Below are 11,828 nucleotides of genomic sequence, written 5' to 3'. Positions count from 1 at the left end.
ATATATATATATATAATATATACAGTGATATGGAGAAAATGTATAGAAGCTAAATTAAATAGCTTAAAATATATACTTACTTTTCTTAACACTTTCCTCCTACTTTTGATGAAATTGTAACTTTGTTAAGTGGTGAAATTATGCATTCATGAGTCCAGCATTTTCCGCCTTTCATGGTCGTCCAAGTTGTACCTTTCCCAACACACTTGCCATCTTCTTTCAGACACGCTGTTGTTGATAAGAAAACACAATATATATATACGTCATTTACATGCCACGGATATTTGTCCTCATCTTGTTTATTGTTAACACAACGTTTCGGCTGATATACGCTCCAGCCTTCTTCAGGTCACTGCTTGGAATCGAACTCGGAATCTTGGGGTTAGTAGCCCGCGCTCTTAACCACTACGCCATATGCCCCTGGACAAATACCCGTCGAATGTAAATAATGTAAATAATGTACGTAATTCCTCATCTCTTAAATATAGAACTGTATAGACATATATATATATGTATATATATATATATATATATATATATATATATATATATATATATATATATATATATATGTATGTATATATATATGTGTATATTATATATATATACATACGGAGATGACATTTCTGAGATATAAGCAGGCCATTAATTTTTTAAGTCACTAATTTAAATTTTCATATTATAAAATTAATTTTAGGTATGTGAAAACAAACTTTAAATTTCGAGATATGTACATATACAATGATGGGCCGAGAAGTTTTAGAATGATACTGGAGCTGTAAAATGTATCATGCTTTAACTTTTAACTCTTTGTATTACTAACGCCATTGTTTTTTGGGTCTTCTTCACAAATGAACTGACATCTGGTCGTTCAAAAAAGACTTGAAAAGTAATTAGTTGCCAACTCTCCTGAAAATGGATTAAATTTAGCATTGTGATGTTATCGAGTTGCAGCAAAAATGTTTTAGCCGCCGAGGATTTTCATACTGATATGATTGCTACATTACGGATGAAACTCCTATGGGAATCGTTTATTTATTCGTTTTTAACCCCAGGATTCATAATACTGGTTACCCAGCTTCCATGGCGTTTAAGTAAACCAAGTTCTCCGTGAACGGGGGATCTATCCGCCAAAGGTTTTAATGTCAGCAATTTTTAAGGAGACGCAACTAGTAAATTTCATCGACTTTGTTATTTGACTGGCAACTTAAATTTCGACGCCTAAGGGATGAAAAACAAAATTGAATTTAACGAGATTTAAATTCAGAATCAAAAGATCCGGACGAAATGCAGCTAAACATTTTGTTCGACCTGCTAAATAGTCTACCAACTCACCAGAGTGGTTAGTGCGCCTGCCAAAATGCTTTGTAGTAGTTAGCTAACTTTCCTTACGCACTAAGCTCAAAGCCATCTGTGTTGGACGTTACCTTTCGTCAATCGAATTAAATAAACCAAGAATCTGGGGTTGATATAACCGTCTGTGTGTTGGAGTCTCACAGTTAACTCTGGTAGATGGTCAGTAATGAACTCTTACCCAACAAGGCCTGTAACATTTAAAAGAATGCAAATACAAACGTTTATTGGTATCATGCTGTTTTAAAACATGTAGTGAAGAGAGGAAACAAAAATTATCTTTGTCAACTTACACACTTTTTTTGTAAATACTCTCCATGTTTGGTTAACCTTAGGTTGACACAGTTTCGTGGCACACGTATCTCCCTTCCTTTCTGTCCATGACTCTTTGGATTCGCGGCATTTACCATCCACCATACATCCTATACACTCTGAATAAAAATACATATATTTAAAAAATATCAACTAAGAAAAATTATATAATGGTGTTTTCTAAGGTAGATTTGATATAAACTAGGAAATGGCAAAGTTGGTTCTCATAATATCCAATTTAAATCATATCGCCTTCATCCTTCCAATTGATATATGAAATTCAGGCTGATCATTTCCCTCTTTTCCCATTTCTCTTTTAATGAAACAAATACGTGTGAGGAGTATATTGACACCAGTTTAAAGAACAGATAGGGTCTTCTACAAAGGTTTCTCCTACCCAAGGGCGTGGTTTAGGCAAACCAAAAGTATTTGTAGAAGAAAGTCCGGTATTCAGGCTTTTGTATAGGTGTTGTTTGCTAGCTTCTAAACGGGAACAATAAAAAACAAACCTAATAATAATAATAATAATAATAATGGTGATAATAACAACATCATCATCAAAAACAACAACAACAACAACAACAACAACAACAACAATAATAATAATAATAATAATAATAATAATAATAATAATAATAATAATAATAATAATAATGATAATAATCCAGCTATAAATACTTGGGAATACTTGAAACAGATGGAATTGAACACAACGAAATGGAGGAAAAGACAAAAAGATAATATCTGCGGTGAGTGAGAAAAATATGGGGTTCAAAGCTGAATACGACAAACATGATTTCAGGAATGAACTCGCGCGCAGTCGCAGTAGTTCTTTATGGCGCTGGAATCCTGAAGTGGACAGAGGAGGAGCTAAAGGAAACGGACTGAAAATCAAGAAATCTCCTAACGATGCATGGAGCCCATCATCCATGCCTAGACGCTGATCACGTATACACGAAGAAAGCAAATACAGGAAGAAGACTATTAAGTGTGGAAGACTGCGGAAGTAACGAACTCGACAGCTTAATAAGATACCTAGCACAAAATAAAGAAACTTTGTTAGTGACAATTAGGAACGAGACAGTATTGAAAGCAGAGGTAAAAGGAAAAGCAATAGAAGTACGAGAAGGACATGTGGAAGAATTACGCAAGAAGGGACTGCACAATCAATTCCATGTATCCCCAACAGAAGTAGCTGGAAAGACTATGTGGTATCGACTGAAGAAAGGAACACTAAAAAAAGTGACTGAGAGCACTATACGGGCAGCGCAGGGCCACGTTTTGGCTACGAACTGGAGGGTCAGCCTTAGGAATGAGCAAATGTCCCCGCTGTGCCGCATATGTAACACAGTGGATGAAACCGTTGCCCATATCACGAATGAATGCGCTAAAACGCTACAAGTTATGACGACACGATCAGGTAGCGAACCTGTTACATTGGAAACCGTACGAAAAGTGGAGGTTAGAGAGAGGCAAAACGTAGTATGAGCACAAACCGCATTTAGTGGCAGAGTCGGAGACTAATATAGAACTCTGGGACTTCCTATTCCAAACAGATTAGGTGATAGAGCATAACACATCGGACCTAGTGGTGGCAGACATGATGTATCGCATGTGCTATAAAGTTGATGTTGCGTGCCCCTTTGACACACAAATAGTCAAGAACGAAAGTGAAAACATAGAAAAATAGAACACTCTTAAGTACGAAATAGCCCGGCTATGGAGAATGAAGAAGGTGAAGACAGTGCGAATTATTGTTGGGTCCTTAGGGACAGAATCAGAAGGCATCAAGAATATTTCCTTTATATTCTCTTCATAACTGTTTACCTAATTTTGCACCACTCTGTATATATATGAAGGCGCAGGCGTCTCTGCGTGGTAAGAAGCTTGCACCCTAACCACTGGGAAACACCTTCTCAACCGCTGCTTGAAGGTGTTTCCGGAACATCCGTTGTATCTACGTATATTGCTGCTGGTGATGGCGTTTCTTTTGATGTTGAAGCTATTACCTCCGCTGTTGCCTGCGCTGGTATTGTTGGTGTGTTGATGTTAGTGCTGGCGTCATCAATACTGGCGTAGATGGCGGGGGCGGCGGCGTTGGTGATTTTATAGCCGTCGTCGTTGCTGTGGGAGCTGTTATCGGTGCTAAATTAGTGGTGGCTGCTGCTATTGTCACAGTTATTGTTGTTATCATTATTAGCATTATCATTAGCGATGCTGCTGCTACTGCTGCTGCTGCTGCTGCTGCCGTTTCAGCTGTTGTCGTTAATGCTAGCATTCATGTTAGTGTGGTTATAGTTGGGAAAGCTAGTGCTACAATAAAGGTCAGATATCACCTCAGCTTCGTAAACGACCTCTCTGGTTTCGCATGGCCTCTCGCTGGGAATTTGCTGTAGTCCCTCTATGAGCATCCCAGCTCCGCTCGTTGTCGAGGAGTGCTAACTAAAATAGGCAGATAGGTAGGTACGTACGTACTTAGGTACGTAGGTACATACGTAATACGGACTGACAAGCACACACACACACACACACACACACACACACACTCACATTCATATAGAGACTGAAACACACGACCAGATACGCACATACGCTCCACACTCACGCACGCACTCAAAGGCACATATAGACACACATGCATACACGGCAGGTGCACGTGCATACTCACACAAATTTATACGCATAGACACAGTCAAACACGCACACATACGGAAGCAGAGATACATACACAAACATATCATGAACTCATACATGCATACGCAAACACAAGCAGGTGCATACACAAACAGATAAATATGCAGAATACATACATACATACATACATACATACATACATACATACATACATACATACATACATATATACATACATACATACGCAAGCATGCCTGCACAATGGCACGCACACACACGCACTCAGCATGATCTCAAACAAACAAACAAACAAACAAACAAACAAACAAACAAACAAACGCTGCCTCCATTACGGAATTGGTTAATAGTCACTGAGAAGGATGCAAGAAGCAACGAAAGAGCTTCGAGAAAGAAAAATAAAACAATCGGATATTCAAAAAATGAGTGGAACCGATCCAGTGTGTGTGTTAATTATATTAGATAATGACTCGACCTAGATACAAAACAAAAAACAAAAAATAAAAATAAAAGAACGAATTTGCACAAAGAATTTTGCCAACCAGATGCAGAAACGAAATGTACAAATACATATATATATATACACACACACACACATACACTCACACACGCGCGTGTGCATATATACGTAAAAACAGATAAGTATGTATACTAAGTTATGGTAGCGGATATCAAATATCGCTAAGTGAAAAACTATAACGCAAAAAGTGTGATTGAGTAAATAGATTAAAGAATTGGTGCTCAGGCAATTTTCAAAAGTTTAATAATTCAGTATTTTCATCTATGATTGGAAACTTACCCGCATCAACTTCTCGGATGAAAGCTATTACTGCTGTCAAAACCAATAGGCAAAAAGTGATGGATCGCGTCATATTGATCTGAAAGTAAAAATATAATTCGAAAAGATCGAACTAGTAACTAATTTAGAGAAAAAGGGGAGTAACATAAATAGATAAGTGTGTGTGTGTGTGTGTGTGTGTGTCTGTGTCTGTGTGTACGTGTGTACGTCCATGTGTACGTATGTACATTCATGTGTGTGTGTTTAGATACCTATCTGCATATACACACATATATGTATTACATATTGAATATATGTATCTATATACCAATACACGTGTATATATGAGTGCATGTTGCCATGTATATGTGCGTGTGTGTGGTGCGTGTGTGTGTGTGTGTGTGTGTGTACGTGCATACGTCCATGTGTAAATGTGTTCGTTCATGTGTGTGTGTTTAGATAACTCTATCTGCATACACACACTCTCACACACACATATATGTATTACATATGCATATATGTATCTATATACCAATACACGTGTATATATGAGTGCATGCTCCCATGTATGTATGTGAGTGTGTGTGTGTGTGTGTGTGTGTGTATGTGTTGCTTTACATTCTGCTAAACAGTCAAGTTTAAATAATTATATTTCGATATATTTACAAATATTTTTCTTTATTTAATATGACACTACATCCCTTCTTTAATTGTGAGAATAATCAGCAACGTAAAGCTCTGGGCTGTGATTCAAGAAATCACAGGACTTATGGTTACATGCAAATTCCCCTTCAGGATTGGGAAAAATTTGCCAAACCATGCAGACACGCAGGCGCACAATTGCCTACACAAAAACATTCACACAAACACACACATATTTATCTATAAGATATAATACGTACAAGCATTTAAATATGCGTGGAAGAATCCGTAGATAATGAATATATATTTGTATAATATACGTTTTTAAGAACATCCGTTTTAATATAGATTTAGAGATATTTTTCACGTCAAAGTTTCATTCACGGAGATTGCCCCGCATATCCAGGCTTATTGTACATTTTAAAAGAGGATTGCTTACTTAAAACATCGAAGCGGCAATCAATGTCTTCTCATGTAACATATGTTTCAGTATAACATGTATTGATTCATTTTCTGATTAATGTTCTTTGCTCTTTGTCTTTATCTAAAGTTATGTATATGCGTATGTTTAAATTTATAAACAGACAGATAGATAGATACAAATGCACGCATACAGAAAGGAAATAAAAAGATACAATTAGTTTAGACATAGACCTTATATTGTCTTTACTTTTTCAATAAAATCAAATCAAGTTACTGCTAAAAAAATTTAACCCAAGCGCGTTTCTCATTTTATATATTAAACAACAATTTTTAAGAAAAGACGGAAAATACATTAAGTTTTTAAAACCAGATCTGAGCTACAACTCAAAACAGTTATAAAAATATTTCACAAGATATTGTTAAAGGTTCACTTACGTATAAGGAAAGGAGAAAGCGGTGAAGAAAATTGAAAGAATGACGAATGCGAAAACGATGCGTATTTATATCTAACGTAACATCGCCAGTACTAATAAACAGCCGGTGTTAATTAATCCCAGATTTTACTATCCCACAATTTAATGGGATAATAACGACATGCCATAAAATACTAGCTTACATCAAAAGATTTCTTTTATGGCTGGTAGTGACGTGGAAACAATGGCTTCTACTTCTGACCCTGATTTAAATAATCACTTATATGGATATTCGCATCAATCATTAATCACATTCATTCTCTGTGTACTAAACACTTCCTTCTGTCACATTTCGCTTTAACTTATACTGCTGTTATAAATGTCTAAAATATATAAAGTATTGTTTTCCTCTAAAATTTATTTGCACCCATCTACGCAATATAATGGATAATATCATAGGTAGATAGATAGATAAACAGATAGTTAGATATATACACGCAGGCGGAATTCCGATTTCTGCTTCCCATACAGATTCTCACAACTCTTTTATTTTATGAGATTTTAATACATTTTTTACGATTATGCAAAAGCCAAAAAAAAAAAAAATAAATAAATAAAAGATTGTGTGTGTTTTAAGGCCTATTTAGCTGTTGTTTTTTTTTTTATCACATCTATCGACTACCCAGTAATTTCTCGTTTCTTTAACATTCTGACATATATTGATGTTTTTGAATATTTTCTCCCCATAAACATATTCAATGGTCCATTGCAGATATTTAAGCAATAAAGTCGGACTGTCCGTTTTTTTTTTAAATTCTGATTTTTTTAAAAAAGAGTGAAAAATCAAAATTAAACTTATTTTCATAATCGTATGAATTCCAGCGTGTATTCGAAAAATTTTCCGAAAATTCCCCAAAATAAAGAAGTTATGAGGGATTATATGGTGTGTATAAAACAGAATCCTGCCCACATTATACAAGCTACGTCAAAAGCTTTAATTTATTTTTACCGCCTTTATTTTCAGATAACTCATGACAGGCACCAAGATGACCCATCAAATGAAAAGGCACACTGAGGACAGCATGCGTGAGAACATATGGTACAAATCATATGTGATGCGGAGGGATACGTTTGTCGGACATGTCAAGAATGACTCGTTCAATTCATACAAAGCGCTTGCTGAACAAGTTAAAACAGCAAGTGGCTAGAACGCTTTGGTTTTCATCTCCGGTGAGAAGAAACTTACATTGCAACCAAGCGTAAACCACAGGAGCGATATATGGTTATGCTGACACCCTAATGAGGTTCCAACAGTCATGCATACTAAGTTCCCAGCAATTGTGATGAATCTGGGAGTCCTCGGCGACGATGGACATGACAACACTCTCCTTTTTTTCGCAGGGCTTAAAAGTTAATGGCGCTGTCTATACATAAGTATGGGAGAATACTGTGAGGCCCTGGATAGACAGAATATGCAACGAAGACCGAACGTCTTCCAGCAATACTCTGCACCGTGTCGTAAGGCTAAGACAAACGTGTATGCATTCCAATCTCCACGATCATGTTGACCCAGAGATATGGCCTCCTAGCTCACTAGCATCAATCCACTAGTCTATTACGTATGAGGCATGGTCGCCATAACCAACATTATGTTCAAAATTGATAAAGATCATCTGATTCGGGCATGTCAAGCTTCCGACCCTGGCTAAAAGATATCCACAAATTCAAACAACTGTTTGTTTTAAACAATATACTCTCGAAATAATTGGTACAAATAAACTACTGAATCCTGTTATCACACTTATTCTCTTAATCCATCAACAAACGAATGAAGATCGGTAGGTTTGTAGTTACTACGTAAAACCATTAAGACCCAAGAAAATATTATTGCATTGTGTCCCTCTTTCATTACCCCATCGGAGTCAGGTGGTTCTAAATTCAAAAGAATTACTTCCTACTTTCTGTTTTGTAGGAAAAGAAAACTTATATTTATTTTTAAACTTGATGTAAAAATAAAGGGTGTCGCCAATGGGTATAGAGGCCAGTTCGTTCTCGCGCCTTTGCCAATAGTTGCCTTCTGTCGGGTACAGGGAGCTCAGCCAGTATCTGAGAGGTACAGAGTTCGATTCTCTGTAGCCGCCTGCTGGTAACGTTCTTGGGAAAACAATCTAGAGCGGAAAATGCAGAATGTGTGGTGTAAATGGTGAAACAATGGGACACATTGTTCTTGAGTGCTCGAAATTTAGAAGAAACAGAACGTAAACGAATTCGTAGACGAATTCATGAGATACAAAGTTAAAAAGACATTTAGGACAAATTGATAGATGGAGAAGAGGGGAATTGCATAACGAAAACATAGGAATAATGTTGGAAAGAACATACAGAATAAGAGATAAAGGATATATGATATTGGAAGAATTGAAGCAAAGTAAAACTGGAAAGATATAACAATAGAACAAAATAATTCAGGCAAAACAGATTGTTTAAAGCAAATCAGAAGAACTGTTTCAGTAACTAGATGAGCAGTTACATGCACCAATGAAACGAGATGCAAAGGAAAGGAGGGCGTTCTGGAGAGGGATCTGAGACCAACCTGTAGAGCGTAATGGTGAAGCGGAGTAGCTGCATGAAATCAATGATTGGTTAAGAAATACAGAATGTCAAGACGTAAAAATAACTACAGAAATGATAAAAGAGTAGGTAAGAAAATTCCCAAACTGGAAAAGTTCAGGAACGGATGGGATCCAAGATTATTGGAGGAAAAAGCTTAAATGGATCCATGAAAGAATAGCGCAACAGCTAGATGAGTATTTGAGGAAGACGCAGTACTCAGCTGTATGACAAAAGGGAAGACGTTGTTATGCGCAAAGGATCCTGAAAAGGGAGATGTTGCATCCAACTTTAGACCAATAACGTGTATTCCGCTAACTAATGTCAAGTGCTTTGGCCTGTGAACTGAGGAGATGTTTAGAACAGAGAGGACGGGTAACTATTGAACAGAAATGGTGCCTAAAGTGAAACCGGGGAACGAAGGATCAGCTCTTAATCGACAATCTAGTTATCAGAAAATGCAAAAGAAAATACACAAACCTGTCCAAGGCATGGGTTGACTAACGGAATGAATACAAAATGATACCATATTCTTGGATAATAAGAGTAATGGAAATGTATGGAGTAGCAGAAAACATGAGATGCCCTGTACGAAAAAGAATGAAATGATGGAGAACGGAATTGACAGCAGGGTGAGGCGAAACTCAGGAGAGGAATCTTCCAGGGGAACAGTGTGTCACCACTGATCTTTGTGCTAGAAATGATACCCTGGAGTAAAATACTACAGAAAACAAGGTTGAGGTATGGCCTGAAAAGAGGTAAGGGAAAATTGAACCACTTGATGTTCATGGACGACATGAAGTTGTTCACACGTAAAGCAGAACTAGACAGCCTAGTCCAGCCTAGTCCAGTCTGATGCTAAGATGGAGTTTGGACTCTCAAAATGTGCTGCGATGGTGATGAGATGAGGACAGAAAGCACAGGTTTGCCTATGCTTTCAGAAAGCAAGGCGGCGAGCTGAGAGAAACGTTAGCACACCGGGCGAAATGCTTAGCGGTATTTCGTCTGCCGTTACGTTCTGAGTTCGAATTCCGCCGAGGTCGACTTCGCCTTTCATCCTTTCGGGGTCGATTAAATAAGTACCAGTTACGCACTGGGGTCGATATAATCGACTTAATCCGTTTGTCTGTCCTAGGTTTGCCAGGTGATGAGATGATGAAGGCAATTCAACCTCAATCTAGCTATAAATATAAGGGATTACTTCAGGAAGGTGGAATTAAACACCACAATATGAAGGAAAGGACAAAAACAGAAAATCTGCGGCGAGTGAGAAAAAATTTGGCTTGAAAGCTGAATACCAGAAGCATAATTTCAGCAATAAACTCGCGCGCATTCGCAGTAGTTTGGTATAGTACTGGAGTTCTGAAGTGGACATAGGAGTAGCTAAAATAGATGGGCAGGAAGTCAAGAAATGTCCTAACGAGACAGGGTTCCCATCATCTACGTGCAGACACTCATCGCCTATACATGAAGAGAGCAAATGGACGAAGAGGACTGATAAGTGGGGAAGACTGTGTGCATATCGAACCCGAGAGCCTAATGAGATACGTAACCTAAAGTAAGGAAACCTTACTAGTGTCAGTTAGGAACGAGGGAATATTGAAAGCAGAGTCGAAAGGAAAAATGAAGGAAGAAGCACAAAATGGATATGAAGAAGAATTACGCAAGAGAATTACGCAAGATATGAAGAAGAATTACGCAAGAATTACGCAAGAGAAATTACGCAAGGAGTACAGAATCAATTCTATGGTAGGAGAAAAATCAGAAAACATTTCCATTCCTAGAGGAAACCAGCACTTGTTCAGTTCCATGAATCAGAGCCGTGCATTCAATGTCCGTGACTGATGAAGCTGAAGTAGAATCATCACTAAAGTACACACACACACGAAAATCATCTAACAGTATTGATAACGTTTCTAGAAAATATATACTTATAACTTTGGATCAATATTGAATCTTATCGTCAACCCATTAACTAAAATTTTTAATCAATGTATTGAAATCAGACAATTTGCTGAAGTAATCCCTGTTTTTAAAAAAAAACAGGGAAATGTATTTTATGTCACAAAATACCGTTGCGTTTAAGAGAAAACTTAGACAGTGTAAAGGTAAAAATTGTTGGTCCCAACTTGACGTTGATGGTTTTCGTTGACCACCTAACGGCCTTACAATGGCAGCAGCAACTTACAATCTTCTATTATTAATCTCTTATTGATTAGATTGAACTTTATTACTTCTACTCAGGTGTCGATAAGGTAATAGCTAAGTTATTTATTATGCTCACAAAATATCTTATGATAATAATTGTAGTCATGAATTTCTCTGGCTGAGGCACCAGTAGACGTGTCTACCGAGCCAGCCACATTACAGCCTCATAGTCAAACGAAAAATAAATGGTGACTAACGTGAATATAGACAAATGCGTATTGTATTGTGCGATCATGTAATGTCATATCTTTTTCCTGAACTTTTCCACTGCACGCTGGGAATACTCTGTAGGAAGTTCAAGTTTATGACATTACATATAATGCACACTTAAGTGTAATTCGAATCTTATAACATTTATTTCTATAGGCTATTATTCTATTAATTACCAGCATATGTATGTATATACATATATATATATATATATATATATATATATA

At 37.0% G+C, this 11,828-nt stretch overlaps 1 long non-coding RNA gene across 1 annotated transcript in view; it reads right to left on the bottom strand.

Moving 5' to 3' along the window:
* LOC106872083 (uncharacterized) overlaps positions 1-6,763 on the bottom strand; it is a 12,216-nt gene extending 5,453 nt beyond the window's left edge. Inside the window, exons 1-4 of the long non-coding RNA XR_001409735.2 lie at positions 6,596-6,763; positions 5,117-5,195; positions 1,647-1,784; positions 81-228 (exon numbers count right to left, since the gene is read on the bottom strand). This is a non-coding gene — a long non-coding RNA (uncharacterized LOC106872083). The remainder of the gene's footprint in view (positions 1-80; positions 229-1,646; positions 1,785-5,116; positions 5,196-6,595) is intronic.
* Between the last annotated feature and the right edge of the window lie 5,065 nt (positions 6,764-11,828).

This window comes from Octopus bimaculoides, chromosome 6 (genome assembly GCF_001194135.2).
Source record: "Octopus bimaculoides isolate UCB-OBI-ISO-001 chromosome 6, ASM119413v2, whole genome shotgun sequence".
Taxonomy (NCBI): Eukaryota; Metazoa; Mollusca; class Cephalopoda; order Octopoda; family Octopodidae; genus Octopus; species Octopus bimaculoides.
This window is presented reverse-complemented; position numbering and strand designations above follow the sequence as displayed.